The sequence below is a fragment of the Epinephelus fuscoguttatus genome, linkage group LG6 (assembly GCF_011397635.1).
Source record: "Epinephelus fuscoguttatus linkage group LG6, E.fuscoguttatus.final_Chr_v1".
Lineage (NCBI taxonomy): Eukaryota > Metazoa > Chordata > Actinopteri > Perciformes > Serranidae > Epinephelus > Epinephelus fuscoguttatus.
This window is the reverse complement of record NC_064757.1, coordinates 27,685,634-27,703,426: the sequence shown is the minus strand read 5'-3', so window position 1 is coordinate 27,703,426 and position 17,793 is coordinate 27,685,634. Positions and strand designations below refer to the sequence as shown.

At 41.3% G+C, this 17,793-nt stretch overlaps 1 protein-coding gene across 7 annotated transcripts in view; it reads left to right on the top strand.

The window, feature by feature from the left end:
- The window catches only part of pde4d (phosphodiesterase 4D, cAMP-specific), a 260,681-nt gene that overhangs the window by 193,588 nt on the left and 49,300 nt on the right, over window positions 1-17,793 (top strand). The window lies entirely within an intron of this gene.

Below are 17,793 nucleotides of genomic sequence, written 5' to 3'. Positions count from 1 at the left end.
TGTCAGATTGGCCAGAGAGTTAACTGCACATATCTGACCTAATAACACCTACTAACAGTATTGCAATCATGTTCAATGTGTTTATCTACAAATTGACATTGCAATTATAAAAAAAACGATATATTATGCAGCTCTACACTGAAGTCGGAAGAGTTGCTCTGCATTGCTCTACTCCACAGTTCCACTTTAGTTATTTGCATTCATTATTTGCATATTTGTGGCACACCTATCAGCCTGAATGTGCCATTTCTCCTGAGACCATTTAGCAACATAGGTTTTTCCTTTATCCGTGTTTGTTTTTTCCAGGATATTTTGCTCTCCGTGGCAAAATCAAAACACTAGTGCAGCAATCCCAGAGTGCAAGAAGACGCAGACGAGAAATCTATGACATGCTGCTGTTTTATTACTCTCAACAGTACAGTAGACACAGCTGAGGTGTCAGATGTGTTATTTTTTTAATTCAAAATGGAAGTCATAATAGTTGGCACTTGGATTTGCAGTTTGTTTTCAGCCTGCAAATGTTTACATGTCAGGCTAAAATTCCTATCAGCTCTTTTTTGCAATCTTCTTGCACCTGGGGGTGAAAGTTGTTTGTGTATTTAATAAGCTGCATATGAGAGTGCAGTATCATTAAGACAGCCCCCTGTGACGCCAGTGTTCCCTGTCTGTGTTTTGAGGAACATCTTAACCTGGATTACCTGAACTGCAGGCGAGGACACCTTTGGCTCTCACTGGCAGGGTATCCCTTCCTCCCACACACACACACATACACACACACATTGTACCGACGTGGACACACACTCAGTGAACTTCTCTGTAAGCATGTGGCCTTGGCTCTCACACACTCTCACCACCGTGGTGATGTCATCAGGGTTTTAATGAGGGATTACTCTGACATCACTGGGACTACTGCCAAGTTAAACCTATTAGCTTCACCATGTGCTTGCGGTGCACTACTGCAAGAACTGTGTGTCCATTTGGGATATGCAAGAGCCTATTGAGGGGAATTGTGCAGTCCATTGGTGTCTGCATTCCGTTATCATCCATCCATTCATCTCTCCATTAATGTGTCCATCAAGAAGCTGTCTTGGTTTGCCGGCCAAGACGGTGTCTGATGGCCGTTACTGAGTGCTCACTGTGTGGTGTTCAGTTAAGAGCAGACCTTCAAAGAGCTTAGCAGGACTGGTCTGAAGCCCTGATAATGAGAGGCGGTAGTCATGATATTATTACTCAACGTGTACAGCAAGTACACACGCAAACTTGTGTGCTCTTCACAGACACACAATCACACACAGGCACAAGAGGGGATATCAAAATAGATATTTCATGTGGAGGGTTTGTTGTGCTCTCCTGTGCCCAACTTGGCAAAACAAAATCCATTTACTAATTTGCTTTTGAGATTAATGGCCAAAACTGTGACCACAGTTGTTTTTGTTGGTGTTTGAGCATTTGGTGTGTGTGAGTGTTTGTTCTGGTGACTTTGTATGTGTGCTGCGGTTGACTGTTTTAAACAATATGTGAGATATCAACCCCCGCTTACACATGATAACAGGTACATGACTGGAAGCAGCACTTATACAACACTGCTTTTAATTGTGGGTGTTTTGTTTTTAAATTGGTTTAAGAATTATTAGTTTTTTAAGATATACTTTGGTTTATTAAAGCTACAGTTAGTGATTTTCATATTTGCTGAAACTGTCAAAAAATTGTCTCCCTCCTCTTATTGCCTGTAATGCCAGAGGGCGGTGCTTGGTTTTCAATGTTTTCAGACACACTAAAATATGTTTCTAAAAACATTTGGGCATTGCCATAACAGAAACTTGATTCATATGTGATCAGTGCTGCCTCATTTGACATTTTGACTGCAGCAATGAATGATGATTGACATGATTGACAGCTGCAGCCCTGATTGGTTGTTTTCATTCACATGCAATAAGGCCATTACAGTCAGACAACTCACATTTTAAATGTTTATTTCAGCAGCAGAATATAGTTAGAATTTGGTGTCTAGACTCTGACCTCATTGCTTCCCACAGATATGTTATTCCCCCCTTAGTCGGAGCCTGCAGGTGGATGCTGGGGTGGAGGTGGGGCTGAAAGAGCGAGCAGCAGTACTGTTGCAGGGCAGCAGCAGCATAGACAATGCAAAGGGAGAGCTGGGAAGATTTTGCAGCTTTAATAGACCGCCAAATTGAGAGGGTGTGTTTTGTAGATGACATATGGAGAGCTCAAATTGACTGCCTGAACTAGCTTGCAGGTGTTGCTCCATTATATGCAACAAGGAGGCAAATAAATTTTTTTTTTTTTTATGTGTAGATGTAGTGACAGTGTCAAGAAATAGGCCAGAATTTTTTTTTCTTACCAACTTTTTTCCAATTTTACCAACTATAGTTTTAACACATTTCTTTTATTATTGAGAATGAAGAAAGAGGTATTTAATAATACTGAAATAATTAGTCAAAAAATCAGTTGGTTGATGGATAAAAAATGAATCGTAAAGATGCAACAGCAATCAAGCTGTGAAGATGCTATGCTTCACTTTGCTTCTTATCTTTCTAAGTGACATAAACATTTTAGCATGTTATGGTGGGGTAGGATTGAGCACAAGATAGATGCTCGCCGGACCATCGTGGTGAAGAAGGAGCTGAGCCAGAAGGTAAAGCTTTCGATTTAGGTCCATCTACGTCCCAACCCTCACCTATGGTCAAGAGCTCTGGGTAGTGACTGAAAGAATGTGGTTGCGGAAGTGGCCAAAATGAGTTTCCTCCATGGGGTGGCTGGGCTCAGCCTTAGAGATAGGGTAAGGAGCTCTTACATTCTGGAGGGAGCTCGGAGTAGAGCCGCTGCTCCTTGGCGTCGAAAGGGGTCAGTTGAGGTGGTTAAGGCATCTGATCAGGATGCCTCTTGGGTGCCTCTGGGTCAGACCCAGAACAGGCTGGAGGGAATATCTCATCTGGCCTGGGAATGCCTTGGGGTCCCCCAGAAGGAGCTGGAAAGCGTTGCTGGAGAGAGGGACATCTGAGGTGTTTTGCTTGGCCTGCTGCCCCCGTGACCCAACCTCAGATAAGGGGATGAAAATAGATGGATGGATGGTATTGGATGGCATAACAAGAAATTTGAGGATGTAACCTTTTGTTTAGGGAAAATGAGATTGGAATTTTTCAAGTTTTAAAAGCATTAGATTTTTAAAATTTTCTATGAGGCTCCTACAGACAAGTGCAGACTCCTAGTGCCTGTTCCTGAGACACAAACCTTCAAGTCTGCATGGAATCTGTATTTTTGCACATCAGCATGTTTTGACTAGAACAGTAATTAACATATAACTCAATGAGAATAATTGATGGATCAATCCATAATGAAAAAAATGTTCAATTTTGCCTCTTTGCACTGTTTGGCTGGTTTGTCAGTTTTCTGATGTGGATGTGAGTCAAAGAACTGTGCTGACACAAGTGTTTCTTTGCCTCTGAGCCACATTTCTTCATGCTGGTCTCAGTACATGATTCTCACATTCATACTGTCCAGCATCACTTCAGTCTTAACACGTCACGACACACTCATGTTTGTCAGTGTACGCACACAGATGCACACATACACTTGCAGTACACACTTGCAAAGCACAAGTAGGAGCTTTTGTTGGTCTTATCTTCAGCGGTCACGCTTTTCCAGACTTTTTTTTCCTTTGATTATTTTGTGGCGGGGGCTGCTTTCTATTCTCCTTTGTGCTCTTGTGAGTCTGTGAGACAAACAATAGTTCAGCCAGCTTAAATCCTCTCTCCAGTCTGTGAGTCAGCTGGATGTATAAATAGAGCACAGGTAAGGCATGCATGGCTGCTGTGAGTGGTTAATTTCTTGGCATGAACTGCAGTCACATCCCAGTATGAAGTGTTTGGGTTGGTCATATTGAGGGTATGTTAACATGTGCATCTTTAAACTTCAAGTAAAACAATCAGTGCTGATAGCCTCACTCCATCTCTCCATCCTTGACCCTCTGCGAAGCCCGCTGTCATCCTCATTTTCTCATTACACAATCTGCCGCTGGATCCTTAGCAACTGAAGGCTGATTGGTTGTCAGGACCTACCTGTCCCTTTTGAATTCTGCCGGGTCACCATGGCAACCACATTATAAACATGAATCTAACGGGGGACTGTGAAGGCAGGCAGGAAGTGAGGCGAAGGAATGGCTCCTTGACACACATAATAACAGCTGTTTTGAAACAGCATTTCATTTACACAAATATAGCGCTGCATGCATCTCTATTGTTGTCTCTTAATCACATTACCTTTGCTGATTTACATACTTGAAAACAAATATCCAGTCATTGTAATCATATTATTCGGCAGTGGAGGTGCAGTTGCCATGGCACTAGGCTGCAACAGCAGCTTTAAGCCACAGTTATACCTTGTTTCTCTTCATGCTGTATCACACTGTTGCCCTTTGCTTTCATATACACAATGAACAAAAATTTAAATGCAAAACTTTTGTTTTTGCTCCCATTTTTCACAGGTTTACATTAAAGACTCAATAAATATATTTCTCTCAAATTTTGCTCATGAAGCTGTTAGTGAGCACTCCTCCTTTTCCAAGATAATCCATCCACCTGACAGGTGGATGGTATCAAGATACTGATTAAACAGCATCATAGCTATACCATGGGATAGTCACAATAAAAGGCTGCCCTAAAATGTGCGTTTTGAATACACAACACAAGGTTGAGACAGCGTGCCATTGACATGCTGACTGCAGGAATGTCCATCAGAGCTGTTTCCTGTGAACTGAATGTTCATTTCACTTCCAGAAGACATCTCCAATGTCGTTTCCATGAATTTGGCAGTACATCCTCACAGCCTCACAACCGCACATCTTATGTTGATGAACTGCTGTCAGGTCAAGACCCTGGTGAGGGCGATGAGCATGCAGATGAGTGTCCCTGAGATGGTGTCTGCAGAAATTTCCTGGTTGTGCAAATCCATTATTGCAGACAGTCTTGCAGGTGGTATCGATTTGAGAGAAACATATCCATTGAGTGCATAAAAAAGTCTTCAATCTTTACTTTAAACCTGCGGAAAATGGGAACAAAAACTGAAGTGTTGTGTTTTTGTTCAGCGTACAATTCATTTAGCTCACACAAAGCTGCTTTCTTGATGTGCGGATCAACTGTTTAACCTAAAAGCTTGGTACAAAGCAAATCCCTCCCCTCCCTGTCGCTTTGTGTGTTTGTCTCCGGACAAAGCTTTTAAACTGAGGGCCAACTGAATCAACTGCCACCATTGTCCTTCCTGTATCTCTTAATTCCTCACAGCCCATCTTGAGATTTGTCTTCAGAGAGAAGGAGTGTGAAAACAGTCACTGCTGTTGTTGCGTGGATGTCATCCACTTTTGTAAGATTATCTCATTCACTGGATCAGTGTCTTCTTTCAAACTGCTGCCCCTCTGTCATTACAGCACACACACCTTATGTGTGAGGTCGGAGGCAAAGCTCAAATGACAATACTGCAGCTAATAAGGTTAGACATTGAACATCAATACCTTTGGTACTGATCAAAATGTGTCTGTTGCACCAAGTATTAAAAAAACTATCAAGTACTGACAGCTAGCATCAATTGTCTGGTTAGATTTATGTTCGTCCTTACTTATATTTGATCAAATAGTTCCTGTTTAAATCAAAATGTTGTCTAATAGTGCTTCTCAAGACTAGGATTTTAATGATACAACTTTATTTCTCCCAATATTGATCAGTGTTCGACCGACATCTTAGTGTCGGTTGAACTAACAGCTAGTTTTTGGTAAACTCAGGCTGTTGTTGTCTGAAGTCTGTGGCCCGACAGTGAAGACAGGTCTCCAACCCAGTGGTTAAAGCATTGTTATTGACGAGATATGACATTGTCAAACGTGCATTTTAGATGTATGAGATGTATAGCTACACTTTAAAATAACAAACTTGCACCCCAATACAAAACAAAGATTTCAACTGAAAACAGTAAACTTCAGTTGCGTTTTAGCCGATCGGTTACACGATAGTGGCGTTTTGGGTGCCTGAAAATGCAACGTTTTGAAAACAGGTTCCAGGGTGCAATATTTTGGAAGCGGCTCCGTCTCCGTTGTCATGTAAACTTGTAATTTGCAGTTCCTCTGAAAACGGAGACTTTTCGCACATGCGCATTGCACTTCCAGTCACTAGATTGCCGCTCGTAGAAGGAAGTGTAAGCGTCACACCGCCAACTACTGGCCTGGCATGTATACTGCAGCATTTTTGGTCATTTTTTCGGATCTGTGTGCGCGGCGATTGTTATCAAAATGTTGTTGTCTAAATGCGGAACTTTTTTCAAAATGAAAATGAGAAACAATTCTGTTTTCAGTGGATCGTTTTCGTGTAAACATGGCCCAAGACTTAATCGATTTCTCTTGATAACTTAGCTGTTTCACGCCACATATGTGACATGGGTTTTCTATCAGGAAGTTACTCTGAACAAACATTATTATTCGGTCTATTATTGTGGCACTACCATGACAGAGTGGATGTAACTAATGGAGGAACCAGTGAATTCTAATATGACAGATAAAGACAGTGTATTTAATATGGATCGGTCACATTATGAATAGCCATTACAAACTGTGAGATCAGATCTAACGTTGAAATTTCAGGGAAAGGTCTGGAGAAAAACATGGTCTTAATATCAGAATTGTAAAGTTACAGTATCAGTGCCAACACCCAGGAATTCTATCAGCACTAATATTGGAAAATTCCTAACCCCACTACTAACTAACGACTCTTTTGTTTCAGTGTTTTACCTTCACTTGCCCTTGTCTCTCACCAGTCATCTTTCACTGACTTATCTTCATGTTCAGCTGGTCTCTCTTTTGTCTTTACTTCTAGTTATCTAACACTCCAGTCTCCAACCTCCATTCTCCATCCTCCATCCTCCCTATACCTCTATCCCAGTCCCAATCTGTCAGGCTACATCCATCTTAAGCCCCTAACAGGGTGGCTGACCCTGCCAGTCATGAGAGAAGAGCGCTTCACAAAGCCCTCCCCGTCTCTCTGGCGCTCAGCCAGTCAATTATCTGTTTATGCACTTTTGTACTTAACCTGTGGAGTCTGCATGCCTGCCTGCTCATTCCTATCACTGATTACTCTATTCAGCTTTTTTTGCTCGTGTTACCTCTCATGCACAGTTTATTTTTATGCAGCAGTAAAAGAGATTGATTAATTGTTATATAACTCTATTGAAAATGTTGGCTTTTCATTTATATGGCTTGGTTCTCTTTAGAATATGATTTGCAATATATCAATGAAAATAAGAATACACAGTTGAACTGTATTACTCACACCTTGAATTTGAAAAGGTGTTGCTGCTTGTATGTACACGTTTGAGCATTCAGATACAGTGGTTCTGGTTTCATGGCTTTGAGCCTCAGGGACACTGAATGACGACAGTAGCTCCGTCACCTGGCGCTCTGTCACAGCTCGTCGCTGCCGCTGACAGTGTGTGGCCGACTCAGACAGCCAGGCAAACATATGCTTGTGTTAAAGGTTGTGTGCATGTCAGAGTGAAACCTTGTGGTGTTGATCTGCAAGTGCATTTCATCTGGCTGTACATGTTGTGGTGTGTGCTTGTAATGCCTGCACTCAGTCAGCACTTGTGTGTGTGTCTCTGTGTGTTGTGTGTGTGTGTGTGTGTGTGTGGGTGCTCATGTGGTGATGTTCAGATGTTCAGCGCGAGTGTTGAAGCCTGTTGTGTCTGTCGTTGCGTCTGTGATTTTGACAGCCTCCCTGTCCACCCAGGAGCTGTTGTCACATGCTGGCTGCTTCTGTCAGAGCTGAGCAGAAGCCGTAACTCCGCAGAGATTCACGGCTCTGTGTGTTTGAGCTGCTGATGGTTGAGCTCTTGGAACTGCATTCTCTCTGCAGAGCGGATTGCCCTCTGCTGGCAGCCGAGGACAGTTAAGAGATTTGTCAGTTGGAGTTATTTAGCTTTTATCTTGATAGTGTCTGAAAACATTACTACACAGCAACAAATTACATTAATCATATTTGAAAGATCATAAATATTCATGTCCATATGTCCCCTTCCACTTATAGCTCTTAATATTATGACACCCAACCTACAACACAGCTGTTGCTTCATTTTCAGATATTAGTACATATATCTGCTTTACATTCTGGTTGTTGTTCTGGCTCGGACTGCAATTAAAAGTTGACGTGCATGTTTTTTTTTTATGATACAAGGTTTTGTCCTGCTGGCTTCACATTGTTTATAGTGGTACTCTGCTCCCACCTAGTGGTGGAAATGAGCTATAACCAAGGTTGGACAGTGAGATGCGAACTGGTGGGGAACTTAGATTGGTTTGATTCAGTGTTATTAAATACAATTTGACTTTTTTCTCAAAATAATGTCCTGATATGATTTAACTTGGTCATCTTGTTTTTGGTTTCATGAGTATTTCAAATATTATTTTAACGTGAAATAGTTTTACAGTGTATGCACTGTAATATTGATGCTTGATTTTCTGTATCCCACTGTTGTGCTAATCAGCAGATAGTTTGACATGTACTTTATGTGATATTTTAGCTACATGAAGAAAAATTTATCCTTATTCTTCAAGGTTTTCCAGTCGTTTTTGCTCGTATTACTTTGCCGTCTAAACAGGTCAGTGAATGGTGTTAATCAGGTGTTGACTAACCCCAAGTTTAGCACTGTCAGATATGGTTCCCAGTTTTGGACATATTGGTACCAGTGCCTTGTTCATTGATTTTTTTCTTTTATATCTTTGTGTGTTTTTAAATGTTGTATGTGCTTTTATGGACCCCAAGTCTGTTCAATAAACTTGAGTGATTGACTAATTCCTGTTGAATATTGGAGGATATACCTTGAAATCAGTGAATGTTATACAGTATGCTCTACTCATGTTAAGAGTGTGAGCTTACCTCTCACACCGTAACTTATATTACTTTTAGATGAGAGCTCGTGATTCAGTGACACTCCCTACAATTTTAAAAAATAGATAGAAATTGATGAATGGATGATTCAATACCATTTTTGATACCACTTGGGAATTTAGTTAGCAATGTTGCCTCACAGCAAGAGGGTTCAAGTCCACCAGCTGGCCAGTGTACCTCTGTGTGGAGTTTGCATGTTCTCCCCATGTCAATGTGGGTTTTCTCCAGGTACTCCAGCTTCCTCCCACAGTCCAAAGACATGCAGGTTAATTGGTGACTCTAAATTGGCCATAGGTGTGAATGTGAGTGTGAATGGTTGTCTGTCTCTATGTGTCAGCCCTGTGATAGTCTGGTGACCTGTCCAGAGTGTACCCCGCCTCTCGCCCAGTGTCAGCTGGGATAGGCTCCAGCACAACTGCGACCCTGTATCAGGACAAGCGGTCATGGAAAATGAATTAATGAATGAAAATCGGAAGATAAATATGGCTAGACTGTAACATGATATTGAGCACTTTTCTTTTCTTGGTTAGTAGCAGAGAGCAGCAGAATTACTTTAGAAAACATTAATACCCTGCAAAAAAACAAACCCTTTTTTTTACATGAATGAAAACAAGTGAAAGACAAAACAAAACTGTGCGGCAAATCTGAGCAAATGAGATGAGTGATGAGAAGACAGCACTGTGAGTGAGTGAGTGAGTGAGTGAGTGAGTGAGGTGACGAGGCTATGGCAGCACTGCAGCGGTGTGTGTGTGTCTGTGTGTGTCAACTTACTGTTGTATAGAAGAGATAGTGAGGAAGTAGTATCAATAGTAACCATACTGGAGAAAATAAGAATTGAAACTGTATCTAGTATCTAGAATTGATATGTTTCGAAAAATAGATATTTTTGACAGCACTGCTAACAACAAAATGATTGCCACTTACACACACCTCACCAACAATCTCAGAGATCACCCAAGACCGCTGAGAAAACTCGAAGATTTGCTGTTACCTGAGGTGAAATTGCTCTTCCTCACTGCACACTAATATCTCCTGCACCTGTCAGGTAAAGAGTATTCCTTCCTGAGATATATTAAGTCCAAAAATAGATCAGTTTGTGTCAGCCAGTGTGCAATAATAGTTTTTACCACCAATTTTACCTACTGGCAGTGTGCATGGAGAAGCAGGCAGTGTGGAGGATAAAAACTAAAAAACATTTGATTCTTGTGGCTGTCACTGCAGACTCTTGATATTTATCAGAGACAAAAGATGAATTAGTTTACTCTACCTCTGCACTTTGATCTTCCTCTCCCTGCATCTCTCTCCACACTCACTCTCCTTCTCCATCTTTTCCCCGATCAAGTCACACCCACATTACACCCTCTCCTCTGCCACTCTCCTCACACACCCCTCCCTCCCTCCCTCCCGTCTACCGAGATAGCTTTATCAGGCTCGTCCCTCTCTCTCCCTACATCTGTCTTGGCACAGTTGTGTGTGTGTGTGTGCGGCAGTGGTTGAGTGCCTCACCGAAATGAGTTTGCCTGTGAACTCAGATTATCTGTCTTTGGAGAGGATAGCCCGCTACCGCCACGCCTGCTCCAACGGCTCACCCTACGCCACGAACAAGCCCATCGACATCAAACCCCGTGGCAGGAGAGGGTAGGATTGCTCTCTGGGAGTCAAACTGTGTGTGGTAGGAAAGGGGGGGCAGTGAGGACAGATGATGTGGACTTAATGCAAATGTTCTGTCTTTAGGGTTTGATTTTATAATATTCAAACATTGCTCTCATGTGAAAAGTTGAGGGCAAGAAGACAACTCAGGAGAAAACCTTAAGTGAAACCGAACTTCAGCTGAGCTTAAAATCAGTCTTTCTTATTGCTCTTTGAGTGCAAACTGTAACTACATAATGTGAAAGTGTGGGTTTATGTTATTTGATTATGATTTGCATGAATGTACAAAGTCTGTGTGTTCTCTCTTATCAGAGCATTAGCTGATGAATAGCTCCACCTGGACAACACTGAGCTGGAGCAGTGTTCACAGCTGAGCGTTGTGTAAATGGCGGTTGCTTGGTGGCTGGTTGTGTTGTTAGAGCGCTTTCAAAGCTGTAGTTCTGCTGTTTACTCTGCTAAACCTATGGTGTCGACCTGAAGTGAGCGTAATTGTGCGCGTTTGTGTCTCTCTCTGTGAGGAGCAGCTATTTTGTTTGCACAAAACATTGTTGAGAGAGCCAGGTAAATGATAAATAAGCAGGTTTCAGTCGGTCATCATCTAAAGCATCAAGGTGATCAAGGGGACAAGTCCACTGACGACAGCAGAGCGTACGCTAATCATCGGAGCACTCTGTGTCCATTAAGGCTCACACAGAAAATGTCAAGACCTTGTTAGGCCCATTTTCATACTGCACTTCTCTGGCTAATATGTACTCAGCGACCACAGACAAAACAAAAATGGGCTATCATCTGTGATTTGTGTGTGTGTGTCTGTGTGTGTCTGTGTGTGTGTCTGTGTGTGTGTGTGTGTGTGTGTGTATGTGTGTGTGTGTGTCTGTGTGTGTGTGCGCGCAAAAACTTGAAAATGTGAACGTGTGTTTGTGTCTCCTATAGTATTTGAGTATGAAGCAGCGGTAATGGCTGCTGGCGTCTGTAGACATATAGATATGGATGGAGCCTTGTCAATACTGTGGACCAGCCATCTGTGCTCACTGCCTGCTCCGTAGTTCAATGCTATTTATATCAGCGTTTACTGAGTGTGTTTGTCTGCACCATATAGTGAACCCGGCTCATGAATAGGTCTTTTTTTTTTTTTTAAACTAAATCAATAATTTTGTCAATTCTGTGGTCACTTAATCTATGCAACTGGTTTTTATGACAAGAAGTATACCACTTTGACCACTAGGTGTCAGCAGTGTCTCTCTCTAGGTCGCACAGAGTAATCATAGAATTAAGTAGTGCTTATTCGATGTGCAGTAATTGTTTTGCAAAGTTAACATTAATACAATAAACAAAGCCTGCAATGAATTTATTGGCAGTTATCTTCAGTTACTTGATGCAATCATTCAGTAATTTATTTGGTTTTATTGGGCTTTTACTGAAAAAGTTTTCCCCCAAAAATTAAAATCTGAACTCAAAAGACAGAAACAGAAAATCTATCGGTATGTTAAACATGTTAATGTACTGTATAAATGTAAATGCTTAAAAATAGGCCTGCAAGTAATGATTAATTTCATTATTTATTCATCCGCAGTTTATTTTCATAATAAATTAATTAATCGTTTAGTATATAAAATGTAAAAAAAAAAAAAAAAAGAAAAGAAAAGAAAAACAGCAAATTTGTTACAATTAAGAAGCTGGAACCAGCAAATGTTTTCACATATTTGCTTGCAAAATACTGGAAATGATGAATCAATTATCATAATTGTTGTTGATTGATTCTTTCAATCCACTTATTGATTAATTGACTACTTGTTGCAGCTCTAATCGGGAAGATATATCTGTTTAATAGGACTCAATGTTTCCTATTGTATGATGGTTTGGCTTCAGGTTGTTATTGGTTTAATTTTTAATAAGACGCTTTGTCACCTCTGACAGAAAAATATCTGTGTTGTTGCTATTTTTTTCGGGCATATGGGTAATTAAAATTGATTTCATGCTGAATATATGATTAGATTCTGACTTGTGGGCAAAGTAACATTTGCCTCCTGCAACTTCAACCCAGTTTGAGCAGCACCAGGTTCACTTTATCCGTTTGTGTATTACTCCTCTGCTTCCTGCAGATGGCAGCAGTGTAGCCTAAAAGTGAATAATCATAATGTGTGAGTGTGTGTTTATGTGAATGGATGCTTGTGCTTGTGGGCTACTTTGTTTCTACAAGAGACAGCAGAGAGAGGAAAAGAAGAGTCAGTGGTGTAGGTTATCGTCTTGTATTGGTTATACTCAAGGGAGACGGTTTCTGACTGATTAAAGGGATAGTGCTCCCAAAAATAAAAATTCAGCCATTATCTGCTCACCCATATACCGAGGGAGGCTCTGGTGAAGTTTTAGAGTCCTCACAACACGTACAGAGATCTGAGGGAGAAGTGGATAGCAGCACAACTGTCAATGGCTGACGGCGACCCAGATTAAAACGTCCAAGAACACAGAATAGAAACCACAAAATATCTGCATACTGCTCATCCGTAGTGATCCAAGTGTCTTGAAGCCCTGACATAAAAAGTTGTTTGGAAAAACGTCATTTGAACTCTGTTTTTAGCCTCATTGTAGCCTGTAGCTCTAACTACACTAATCTTTTCTGACCATAGCCTGCCAAAACTTCCTGTAAATGTCCTGAAAGTCTGGACCATCCAAAAAATGTTTTCATACCAGAAACAAACCGAACTGTTCGCTTTGATCTAGACTGAGACCACGTCTTTTTGTCAGAACAATGTGCGGCTGTTTGGTCCAGACTGTGGTTCAGGGGAGGTGTCACACCTGTAATGTTGTTTCAAACATTGTTGGCTTTTTGTTGATCAAACTTAAAAGTCCTGATGTCTGGACTTTAGTAAAGCAGTTGTGAAGTGCCCCAAGACCCAAATTCTGAAGCTTGAAATTATGTGAAGTGGTACAGTAAACAGCATCTTTCTAGTCTTCTGACCACTCAAAGCACTACTGAGTCACATTCACACACACATTCACACACTGGTGGCTGAGGCTACCATACATGGTGCCACCTGCTACTCAGTAACCATTCACATGCTCTCACACAACGATGGAACAGCCATTGGGATCAAGTTGGGGTTCAGTATCTTGCCCAAGGATTCTTCGAGGAGCCGTGGAGCGAACCGCCAATCTTCCGATTGGTGGATGACCCGCTCAGCCTCTGAGCCACAGTCGCAAATATCTGTCTTTACAGTCAAATGATGTGCTCTAAATGTTTTAATTCCCTAAATATTGAAATCAGTATGGTGACATGGGATGATGAATGCTTGCTCAGGTCTTGTCATCATGCTGTCTGTTGTGTTTTCATTTGGGATTTGTGCGGTTTCAAGGCAGATGCAAGAGTTTTCTTTAGGAAAACTCTTTTGTTGTTCTTTCCTTGACCGCATGGAATGTGCAGACCATGGTAATAGGATTAGTTTCAGCACTTTGACCAAGCTATAAACTCTGTCATTCTGCCATGCTACACTGAAAGCATTAGATGTGCCTATTCAACTCACTTCAAGTGCTCCACACATGGTCATATTTTTATAGCAACATAAAATATACACAATCATCTGTCAGCCGCTGCAAGTGTCTTTCATTAATTTCTTTTCTGGCATGAAATTTGAAACTGACACATGGTGATATGGGAGAAAGCCATTCAAATAAATACATGATTACATAGCAATCTGATTTCTCATGCACTTTTACATAAGTAGCGCAGGGCCTAGATACAGTTCACCTAAAACTATTTATTTGAGTTTTATTTGTTGGACTATCATTTGCTAGAAGCTGTCTCCATGTGTGGCTCTCAGCCATGCCTTTGCCCATGTGTCATTTGTGTATGTTTCTCCATGTGAGCTCATCTGCATGTGCGCACACACGAAATTAGCATACGTCACCCGTGTCGCTCTTTCCTCACGTCTGCCTCCTTTCTTCCGAAACATGAAAGCACATCTACGTAATATATTCTGAAGCGTCAGTGACCATGAAGTGGATGACCCCAGTATTGTCAGTCTATGGGAGCAATGAGCAATTTGTTCTTGCTTCATGAGAGCAGGAGATGGATGCATTTCCTTTTTCTGCTGCGGTCCGTCTGTTGAAGCCATCCCTCTGTAGAACAAAAGAAAGGCATCCTCTGACTGATGTCCATCTCTTGTTACTTACGCCTACGGCCAGTTGCACTATTGATTGCATGTAAATATTCTCACCGCTTTTAAGATGAGAAGGCTGGAATAGTGTGTAATACGCTGTTGCCTCTGTGTTCCTGATTACACCAAAAGCTTTTTTTCCGTTCTTTCACTGAGCGTGTGTTTCCATCCTCCTCTTTTATTCACATTATCAATTTTGCGCATAAAGAAAACTGAGTGGAAATGCCAATTCAAAAAAGTCTCGAAATATTGCAAAAATGTTTTTACACTTAGTGGTGGAAAAGTTGGTGTATTGATAAAAGGTTAATGTGAATAAGTGCAGTGGAAACAGATTCAGTGAATAAGTGATGATACAGTTATTACGTACCCTCACTGCACAGGCCACTGCAAGCTCTCTTCTTTGTCTCAGGATGGCTTTAAATAAATTTAAGCACTCAGAGCTGTTACCAGAACTCTTCTAAGAGCACATAGCTGTAATATCAGCTGTTCAAATCTTTGAATGTCCATTGTCCATTGTGCTCTGCGTTATTTTACATTAGGCTTAGGTGGTATCTATTTTTTCATACATTCATACCTCCCTGAAATTTCACGGGGGTATACGGTATATGACAGTATCTGTATGTGGCTGCAACCATACCTTACACCTTCTGAATTCAAGTGGCAGCTGTGGCTCAGAGATAGAGCGGGTTGTCCATTAATCGGAAGATCAGCGGTCCTTGATCAAGACACCCAGCCCCAAAGTGCATCCAATGGCTCTTCCATCAGTGTGTGAGTGTGTTAAAAACCGAGTAGCAGGTGGCACTTTGTATGGTCGCCTCGGCCACCAGTGTGTGATGGGTGACTCGTCATGTCAAAAGTGCTTTGAGTGGTCAGATGACTAGAAAGGTGCTATACAAGTGGAGGTCCTAGTGTCTCTATCAGCAAACAAAGACTAGTCGAATTGCCGTATGAACTCATCATAAAACACACTTCATCCAAACTCAACAAAGTTTGACGGAAATACAATGAAACTTGCCAAGACCGTCCAGCAGTTAATCTTGTTAGTTTTTTAGTTAGTTAGTCCTGTTCCAGCAATCACCAACTCTGGTTTGGTGAAAATAAACTGTTAATTTGAGTTAGATATGAAAATATGCTGTTTTTCTCTACCACTGTAGGCAAGTTGTTACAGTCCTGTAACGTTATCCCAACCACTCACAGTCGCTATGTCTGTCAGCTCAGCTGCTTGTTTCAACAGACTGACCCTTAGTGGCATGTGAAGTGCGTTACATACAATACATCCTCAATACTGCCTCTCTGTATGAGTTTAATAGAAAGCTGAGGGTCTGTATTTTTGATAGGTATTTCTAAATACCCTGGTATACCCTGGTATACACAGCCCAAACCTATTATCTATTGTTGTCCTTTGTCTGAGTTTTTTCACTGGCACTCCTTTAATGACATCATCTTTTTGTGCCTCCTGCTGTTGCTGTGGCACCTGACTAGAGATTTAGCGCCACCAACTGCTTATCTCGATCAACCAATTCCCAATATCTGGGTAACAGTCATGGTTGGGAAGCACAGACTGGATTTTCTGAACATTCAGTTAAAATTTGTGCTACATTTATATGGAAACCCAACTTGAGACACTTTAATAGCAACTTAAAATAAGTGGCACTATATCTTTCCATAATGATTTCAAGAAGCTGTCCTAATTCTGAGGGTATACCGATGCAGCAATATTTGTGTCCTACTTTTAACGGTGTTTGCTGATCTGGTGCTGTGTTTTCACTTCATCCCCAAAGATAACTGCAACACAGAGAACTACTAGAAGTCAGAAATAATTGTCTGCAGCACCAGCACAGGATAATGTTTGAAAGCAAAACAACCTTTATGTGTCTGCATGGGAATGTTTCATGTCATGCGCCATACTGAAATAGCACAAGCACACTGTGTTGACTTTTACATCTCGCTATACTTGTTTCTTTCTGTGTGTTTTACTTAAATGGCTGTCGCATGTCTCATTTCCATTGTGATCCTCCAACATATGGCAAGCTACACACACACACACACACACACGACAAACACTGAGTGCATACAAAGGTGGAGAAGACTGCTCGGGTTTTCTCATTCATGTGTGATTGACATTCCCGACAGTTGCCATACCTGTCTGCCTGGTGGAATGCCAAGTGTTAGCTCCTTTGCCCACAACTCTGACAGCAGACGATGCCATCTGAGCTCCACGCTCAAAGCTATTTCACAGATAGTAACGCACTGATGATTCCATTTTATAGCCAGCAAGGCGCTGCTGATGTTATTTTTGGTTTTTATTAATGTGGGAAAAAAATCAAAATCAAACCAAAATAGCCTACTCCATCTTGGGTGTGATAAGACGTAAAATCATTTTGATAAAGTGGGATTTAATGTCTTTGAAGAAAGTGCCGAAATAGATTCAGTTCACACAACTCCTGACTCCATGCAGTTAATGAAGGTTTGCGGCTGCTGGGGGAAGATATGCACTGTATCTCAATGCTGCGCTTTCTTGGGGCCTCTTCTCTTGTGTTTTTAAGGCTGTTTGTGCAGAGGGCAGGCACAGAGGGATTTAAAAAGGATGTCAGACTTTGTGACGCATTTTAGCCACAGTGGCTTTCATCAGAGGTTTAACGTGACAAAAAACCTGTGTTCATGTGGAGAATTTATAAATTGAGAACTAGAGGAAGGTATCTGCATACACAAACATTATACAGGGATATATTATGAACAAGTTAGAAGCTAAAATGATGCACATATCCCTGGCAAAGAAAACATGCTGCTTGTCTGTAAATTGGCATGTTTATTCATGGTCATTCTACAGTCAAAAAAATAATTTTGTCTTTATTTCTTTCACATATTTTCCCTCCCACACATGTTATTCTCAATTTCAATAATGCTACTGTCTGCCAGTACACACTCATCCCATGTTTACTGGAGTTTTAGTAGTAGCTGCCAGAAAAGCATTTCCCTGGTTTTCTCAATTTATTGCTTCTCCCATTGGAACGATGAAACCCAGCCAACGCTGTCTTTGCACACTCTCT